The 9,324-nt window shown below is 33.0% G+C and overlaps 1 long non-coding RNA gene across 1 annotated transcript; it reads left to right on the forward strand.

Annotated features, from left to right (window-relative positions):
* Positions 1–8,480: 8,480 nt before the first annotated feature.
* Positions 8,481–9,296, forward strand: LOC145317445 (uncharacterized). Its single transcript, XR_013879000.1, has 2 exons — positions 8,481–8,630; positions 9,131–9,296. It is a non-coding gene; the product is annotated as an uncharacterized LOC145317445 (long non-coding RNA).
* Positions 9,297–9,324: the final 28 nt, after the last annotated feature.

Raw genomic sequence — 9,324 nt, forward strand, 5'->3', positions numbered from 1 at the left:
TCATCCCCCCATATAGTATTATAATGTCCATTTCGCAAAACGTACTATTTATAGGGATCTAAAGGGATAAGACAATTGCCGATAAGTTGATGTAAATCCTCAATGATTAAACATAAAATCATCCCTTCTGTAAGTTATAATTAGTGGTTGAATCGTTTACTATTAACAGGGATCTAAAATGATATTCAATTGCCAATAAGTTGATGTAAATCCTCAATGATTAAACATAAAGTTATCCCTTCTATAAGTTATGATTAGTGGTTGAATCGTTAATGGACAAGACACTCATTTTAATGTACCAACCAATAAAAATTCAATTATATTTCCCTAAGATTAAGCCAACGAATAAGAAAACGTTACTATAAAACTTTGGAGACCAGTGTAATAAGCAGCTCAATGTACACTCACTCCTTGGATTATTACACAGTACCCAAAGTTTTATCTTAACAATTTCTCATTTATGGGCTCAACATTTTGGAGACTTTTTATTTAATTAATTATGTAAATTGATTTATCATCCATTGTGTTATCCCTTTTAATTCCTGATTTTGGCGTGATTTTTATGTGACGGCATGGGTCAAAAATGTTTAACATCAAAGACAATTTATAAATATAGAATATCTATAATACAAAGTAGAACGATGTCCGTCTGTTTGTTTGTAGCAAAGGATCTCGCTAAACGCTGAACTGATCGGGTTCTCCTTTACAGGGTAGCTTCTCATAGGTCCCGGGAAGGTTTATAACTATTTTCTTAGGGGGTGGGACATCCCCAACCCCCCTATTTTTTTTTTCTTTTTAAAACTAAAATTAAAATAGTGGGCTGGACTACCCCCCAAGAAATTTTTTTTTTACATTCTTTTTTTAAATCTTAAATAAGAAATTTTGGTTTGATCAAACCTCTTGGTGCCCAAGCCCCTAGAGGCTAGGGGCGAAGCCGCTAGTGTAATATAAAAGATTTTAAGAAAAAAAATAATTAGGGACTGCTGAACCGTTCACTTTCATAGTGTAGCTTCTTACAGGACATGGGTAGGTTTATTGCTATTCTAGGGAAGGGTACCACCGTCCTCCTAAGATAAACCGTTCCTTGAAAAAATAACCCTTTAAAAAATCGAATGAAAAATGGGGGAGGAGTAATTTGTTTTTTACTTTTTCATTTTAAAAATAATATAAAAATGGAAGGGTTAAATCCAAACCACATCCACCTCAAGTACCCCTGGAGACCTCTAGGAGCGTAGCCGATAGTTTAAAATAAAACACCAACAGGCAACAATAAATCAAAATTCTTATAAATCTAAGCATACATAGTCTATGGTCTTTGTGTGTGTTCCGACCCATGCCGTAAACGCCCAACTAGCCACCTAGCCAAACAGTTTTTTTTTACTTATTTCTTTATTATAAAAAGCTATCTTTTAAAAAAATATATTTTTTTACTATGCTATTATAGTAATTGTATGATTCTTTTACAATTTATCTTTGTATGAGACCAATAAAGGTTTAAAGCTATTTGGGGGATAAGTACTACCACATTCTTAAGAGAAATTGCCCTAGAAAAATGAAATAAAAATTAGGTTGGGGAGACTTTTCCCTCTTTCCATTAATATGTCTATAGCATAGCAGTTAGTTGATCATTAAATTTAAAAGCATTTTTAGTTTTCACATTTATTAACAAAAAGCTGGCTATTTTAAATGGATGAAAAATTTCAGAGTTATAAAACATCAAAATTGATATCATTGTTCTGAAATCCTATCAATTCAATAACCAAACAGAAAGGTTTTCCTGTCTGAAGCTTAAGATCCCAGGAATGGGTGGTCTAAATAGCAAGAATATGCTACATTTTGCAACATTTAGCTATGTTTAGGACAGAAAAGCTGCATTTTGAAAGATTTAGCTATGTAAAGGACATAAATGCTATGTTTTGCAAGAATTTGCTATGTGAAGGACAAAAAAGCTAAGTTTTCCAATAATTTGCTATGTTTTGCAAGAATTTGCTATGTTTTGCAAGAATTTGCTATGTTTTGCAAGAATTTGCTATGTTTTGCAAGAATTTGCTATGTTTTGCAAAAATTTGCTATGTTTTGCAAGAATTTGCTATGTTTTGCAAAAATTTGCTATGTTTTGCAAGAATTTGTTATGTTTTGCAAGAATTTGCTATGTTTTGCAAGAATTTGCTATGTGAAGGACAGAAAAGCTAAGTTTTCCAAGAATTTGCTATGTTTTGCAAGAATTTGCTATGTTTTGCAAGAATTTGCTATGTTTTGCAAGAATTTGCTATGTTTTGCAAGAATTTGCTATGTTTTGCAAGAATTTGCTATGTGAAGGACAGAAAAGCTAAGTTTTCCAAGAATTTGCTATGTTTTGCAAGAATTTGCTATGTTTTGCAAGAATTTGCTATTTTTTGCAAGAATTTGCTATGTGAAGGACAAAAAAGCTAAGTTTTCCAAGAATTTGCTATGTTTTGCAAGAATTTGCTATGTTTTGCAAGAATTTGCTATGTGAAGGACAAAAAAGCTAAGTTTTCCAAGAATTTGCTATGTTTTGCAAGAATTTGCTATGTTTTGCAAGAATTTGCTATGTTTTGCAAGAATTTGCTATGTTTTGCAAGAATTTGCTATGTTTTGCAAGAATTTGCTATGTTTTGCAAGAATTTGCTATGTTTTGCAAGAATTTGCTATGTTTTACAAGAATTTGCTAAGTTTTGCAAGAATTTGCTATGTTTTGCAAGAATTTGCTATGTGAAGGACAAAAATGCTATGTTTTGTGAGGTTTTGCTATGTGAAGTAAAGAGAAGCTATGTTTTGCAAGATGAAGGACATAAGCAGCCTTCCTAATGTAAGAATTTGTTAGACAAAGGACATAAGTCACCTCCCTTAAGTTAGATTTTGTTAGATGAAGGACATAGGTAGCCTTCCTTAGACCAATTTCCAGTGACTTCTGTCCTAATTAGGAATGACTTTGTTTTCTTTCCATGATCCAAAAATTTTACTGATAGTTTATTTTAGGATAGGTTATATTGGTTTAGGTGATTGCCCCACATGGTTAAGCAATTGGCCCCCCGCAGGGGCTAGAAATAGGAGAGAAGCTTGTGTGAAAAAAACGAAGAAACGCCCCTTAAAGAGCGTTGCCACAAAAGGGACTATACCCCAATATAGTCCAACCAGTTAAAACAGTTCTTAACCATGATAACAAAAAAATTAATAGTTTGATCATGTTTTATTTGCTTGGGCCTTTATAAGGGCTAAAACCATCCCGGGGATCTATGATGTAATTGCAAAGCACTGAAGATTCCATAAAATAGATACCTAACTAAATTAAATATTTCATTAAATAATGAAAAAGAATTTCTATAGGCGATTTCTTTTGGGAGGATGTCAGGGTGTCTCAAAACTAGTTATAAAACTTACCAGGACCTATAAGACGCTTCACTTTAAAGTATAATCATATTGGTTCATTGGTTAGTGAGTTAATTATTGTATTTTTATGTTCTAAAGAATGAGATACTACTATATATTTGAATAGTAGTGGCGCCCTTAGCATCTAAGAACTCGTGTTTTCTAAAGGGTAAAAAGGGAGGAGAAAAATAGCCTAAAACCACTCAAAGGATTGACCTATAATAGTGTGGAACCATCATGGGATCTATGTGAAGCTTTCCTAAAAAGGAGAACTCAGTATTAAAAGTAATGAAATCTGAAGCTATAGTCAAATAAACCTTACTTACTACTTTATGTTATAGGATAGTACTTATTAACTTAATAGATTAGGTAGGTGCTTTTTTTACATAATTAAATTACCCCCCAAAAAAATTTTACCCCCCGGGGTAAATTAGTTTGGGGGGGGTAATTACCCCCCCCCAACAGATTTGGGGGGAGTATTTACCCCCCCCAACCGACTTTAGGGGGGGTAATTACCCCCCCCAATCAAATTTTACCCCCAGGGTAAAAATTTTGGGGGGGGTAAAAAAAAATTTCGGCGCGCTTCGCGCGCCATTTTACCCCCCCCAAACACGAATTACCCCCCCCCCTAAAATTTTTTACCCCCCCCAAAAAAAAAAGCTTGGACGCCCCTGCCTGGCAGGGTCATCCAGGTAAAGAGCAAAAATATTGTTTTTGACATAAACAAAGCATTTCATCTTACCTTAATACTAAAATATCCTCTAGTTATACAACCTAATATGAAATAAAGGTGTTCAAGTCAATTTCAGGTTCCAGGTATGATCCTCCAGGTCTCCAGAAATCTTTAAAAGGCTCCTGTGGCCGCAATTTTTGACTTAGAGACGTCAAATTTTAAACTTAAGCTTTTCTTAAAAGTCTACATGACGTATTAAAATTTAATAAAGATCCGCCGCCGTTTTCCCGCCGACCGCCGACTGCGGCGGATGGCAGCTGCCAAGTACAGCTGCGGCAGCTGAAATTTATATTTTGATATTTCTAATAAATAATATTTACATAAAGAAAAACATTTTTTGTAAAAACAATTGTTCTTCTAGCTTCAAAAATAAGGAAATTACAGCCGTTTTAAATTTTTAAGTAAAAAAGGACCTAAAAACAAAGGTTGTTAACTAAAAGGGTGAAGGAAGCGAAAATTGACTTTGACTTATAAAAGGTCGGAAATTCATTATCAAACAGGGGACTTGCAAATTTAGCCCTCTAGCTCTAAGAGGAACTGAGATAATAGGGGGGGGGGCGTTGAACGCCCCCCCTCCCGACCGATTAAGGTGCGGCAAGGGGCCCGACTGTTAAGGGTTAATATTGTTATTGTGTGGTTGAACCCCCCTTCTGTACTCCTCTGGTCAAGATATCCACCAATCAACATATTAAAAATGGACATGCGAAATATATTTTAATAAGGTATACCTATAGTTAACATAAGTAAACCTAGCTTAGAAGAAGTGTGCAGTGTACCTAACTTTTATTTAATTACACAAATATGATTCAAGTAATAATAATAATAATATGTATTTTATTCAAAACGTTTTTAAAATGACTTCTAAAAGAACACACTTGATGAATTTTAAAAATAACTTTCAGTGTCCAAAAAACCTATTGAGAAAAAACATTTAGTCTTAAATGTAAAAGACATTTAAATACAAAAATAAACCAACGTATTGAAACACCCTTTTTATGTGCAGTCGTCGAATGTTTGCATATGGTTTGAGTGCGAAAAAGAACAATAGTATGACAAAAAAAGGGAATGATTAAAGGATAAGCGAATAATCGAAAACATGCCTTGCCACTTTTGATTCAACTTCCTCTTTAACTCAGAATAATTTGTAGAAATGCAAACCAAGCAATGACTTTTTAGTTCATTACAGACAACTCGATCAACATACTTTAGATATAAAAATGCTTCAATTATAGAAATCCGCATAAATCTGCTTACTTCAGGAAAATTGAATTTAATCAGTGTAATTTTACATTGAAATGACGGACGCTTTACGTACGTTATTATGTAATGTTTACATTTTATATGCATTTTCAACAATTCTTACTTAAAAATAAAATTTCTTTAAAAAATTATAGAAAGTAAACTAAGAATTTCCTCAAAACTACATAATGCTGTTTCCTTTTTTTATTTAATGTACATATTAATTATACATACATTGTATATGTACAATTCTTGGCAGCGATGTATTTTTTACTTTTTCTCGTGACTCTTTTTCGCCGTAGTCAACCAAACCTGGGGGAAAAGCAGCAGCAAACAAAAAGAGGGACTTTTGTCATGGGGAAGGAAGGTTGGCATGAAGAAAAAGGCAGAGAAAAGGACAGGAGAGAGTTGACCGCTTGCACTTGAGTAAAAAAACCTCTCACACACACTAACACAAACAAACACACACACACACACGGCTAGACAAACACACTCACACACACTGATTTACACATACACGTAGCTCGACCCATGCTGGGTACGTGCAATAGTCGTGATTTTGTTAGTAGTTGTGCTTTTTAAGGCAGTAGCTTTCTTTACACTGGCCTCAAAAGAGACCTAGACTTAAGGCTCTGCACATGTCTATATATTATTGTTATTATTCGTAGATTTTTAACGATGAATGTTACACATAAATTTCTTTGTTTTGTGATGCTAATTTCTTTTGAAAAATTAAGCAATTTTAAGTCGTTTGAATGCCCCAAAATGTGTCAAGGTATTTCAAGTGATTTAAACAATTATTTTGGTTGATTAAAGCTGTTCAAAATAATAACGTATAATTGAAAATATAAAAAAAATAGTAGATTTATTAAAATAATTATCTGATGCAATTTATCTTTGAAATAACCCGCGAACGTGGCTCAACACGTAGCGCATCCGCTAGTCGTCGGGAGGGTGATAGGTTCAAATCTCGGCCCGACACCGCGTCATAACTAAAGATGTTTAAAATGGTTCTTACTGCTGCTATGTCAAGTGTGCTAAATAAATAGTTTGAGGAGTGGGAATTCCTTAACCCACAAACAGGCGCAACACGTTACCAAGCACATATCGGAAATAATTGGTACGATTAGAATGTGCTATGCCTGGAGGCTTATTCAATGTCCGTGGCACTGTGTTCCAGAAATCCCGAAAAATGACAAAAAATCATAGAGAGTGTATAAGTAAAAATATTGATGAAATTTTCTTTAAATAGCAATTAGTATACATATATCTTTTTAAAAATGGTGAAAAATACTTATAATAGGGGTTTTACACAAGGGGCGTCAACGGGGGGTGTAAAGATAGTCTAATAAGCACATTTTAGAAGCTGTAACTTCCTTTGTTTTTGAGCTACATTGACGGGAATTATATCAAAAGATAATGTACAACCCAAATAAAAATGTTTGTTAACCCTTAATAGTCTGGGGGGGAGGGTTGCCCCCCCTTGGGTTGCCACCCCTTCTGGTATTTTCTGTCTCATTTTCTGTGTGTGAAAGATAGAGAGCTATAACTGAGTGACTTGTTTTAAATGGGTATGACACATAACTGAAAGTTGAATATCTCTATCCTGGCGGGCCCAGGACGCCAGGATACCTTGCATATTATACAGGTAAAGAACAAAAATATTTTTTCTTATGATTTAAACTTAGCATTTCATCTTACCAAAATACTAAAATATCCTATATTACTACATCCGAATATGAAATATAGGTGTATATTTAAGCAAGGAGGGATCAATAAGCTGTTTATAATACTAGTCCACAAAGTTTTATAATAGTGTTTTCTTATTTGTAGGCACAACAACTTTTTGGACTTTTATTGAATCTGATTGGTTGGTTTATTAGTTGAGTGTCCAAACATTTCAACAACTAAATGTAATTTATAGAATACACAATGGGCAATTTTGTGTATTAGCATTGGGGATGTACATTAATTTATCTGCCATTGTCGTATCCCTTTAGATCCTAGATATGTAATACTTTAATTTTTATTTTCATTTTATCTTAAAGGAAACATTTTCTATCTTATTCAACATAAATTCTACTCTTCTTTGTTAATAAGTATGAAAGAACCTTTTGTGAAAGGTTGCTCAATAAAAGGGTAAAGGGAGTAGATAATGTTAAACATATAAAATCAGAATATTTTTTGTTGATCAAGGAAAACACATTTAAAATTTTAGACTTCTAGCTTTAATGGGATCTAAGATTGATATAAATCGAGCAAACCCCCCGCCCCCCCCCCCCCCCCCCAATAAGAGGTATGATAGTTCAAATAAGAGCTAAGACAATAGTAGATAATCTTTTATTTTATTTTAAAACTTTTCTTTACTTTAAGTTTAATTGAATATGTGTTTTAAATAATAAGAAAAATATATTACTTTTATGTCTTGAAAAATTGTTATTTTTTTGGTTGACCCTAGTTACTTAAGAGCTTAAAAAAACAAACTTCGCATGATTTCGGGAGATTAGGCTAAGGTTCTATGATATTATACATAGTTCTAATTTACTCATACGAGAGGATTTTATTGCCATCCTTTGCCATTTTTAGTTCTGGACCAAAACGTAAAATTTTCATTTTAAGAAAATTGTTTATCTTACAAGAAAAGGGTATGTCTAGAAAAGTACCTACAACTGCAACAAAAAATGGAGATTTGATTTCTTTTAAAGGCTAAACATTTAAAGCATTGCATATCGAATCCAAAAATGTATAATACTTAACAACAGCTTTAAAAATAAACCGTCCACACGGATTTGAAATGTAGTTTAGTTGACCGAAAAAAACAGTTGTCTACTATGATGAAAAGGAACTTAATTTGAAACCTCTGGTATAATTACAAATACAATTCTTATTTTTCATAGTAAAGAGTTAATTCTTTCGGTTTTATTTCCAAAAACTTGTGTATATTACTAAACAATTGTTTAAAAGTTTATTATCCAAAATGTAAAAATCGATTTTTTGTCACTGTCAGGAACATAGTGTGGATTGCTTTGTATTCTAAATTATACATTCTACGGGCCTAGAGGTTAAGGGCAAAGCTTTTAGTGAAATGCAACATAGTCTAAAACATAAACAGTGAACATTTTTTTCTTTCTTTTCAGATAATTTCAATTATAGAAGAGAATAGTTGAGGACTATAAATATAAGAAGAGGGGTATAAAGGATTGTTTTTACCTCCTCTCACAACCTGACAAACAATAATATTTTCACAAAGAAAACCTCACAAATATAAGTAAGTTTTACAACAACAACAAAAAATTTTAGATAAAATTTTTACATTTGTGTATTCTAGATTATGTATGTATTTGTTTTTTTAAGCAAGGCTTTTCTATTTAGGTTGTGTGCTTCTGTTCATAATGAGCGGATAGCTATGATAGTCCTTGGAAACGCTGAGTTTGTAAACAGCGATTCCAAGAACGATAGGGCACAATGCTATAAGCAAATTTTTGTTTAGGATTACATAATAAATCGCATTTTAAATTCTATTTGAACAATGTATAAAACTATACAGTACATGTGTTATCAGTGCGGTTTATGTTCAGAACACGTTTTTATCCAGCTAAAATTAAGCTGGAATATACATAAATTTAGTGATGCAATTCAAATAGAAATTTTAGTCATTTTTGAAATTTAGTTTATAACTCGTTTCTCATACTTATTGTAATTTCTGAGACGTATTTTTAAACCAAAAATTATGCTTTGAATATTTTTATCTAACAAATACCTTTTAAGGTAAATCCTGATGTTTGAAGAACCCTCACATATGATGAAAGAATTGACCTCCCGGCACAAGCACAGATTAAGATACACCACCTACCTCTCCCTTCTTACATAGCCATAGTACCTTACAAGTCGTACACCGTGTACGCCACTAACCCCCTCTGTATATAGTGCACCACCCCCCCATCATAACAAACCTCATATAT

This window comes from Acartia tonsa, chromosome 4, assembly GCF_053477335.1.
Source record: "Acartia tonsa isolate MP-2025a chromosome 4, ASM5347733v1, whole genome shotgun sequence".
Taxonomy (NCBI): Eukaryota; Metazoa; Arthropoda; class Copepoda; order Calanoida; family Acartiidae; genus Acartia; species Acartia tonsa.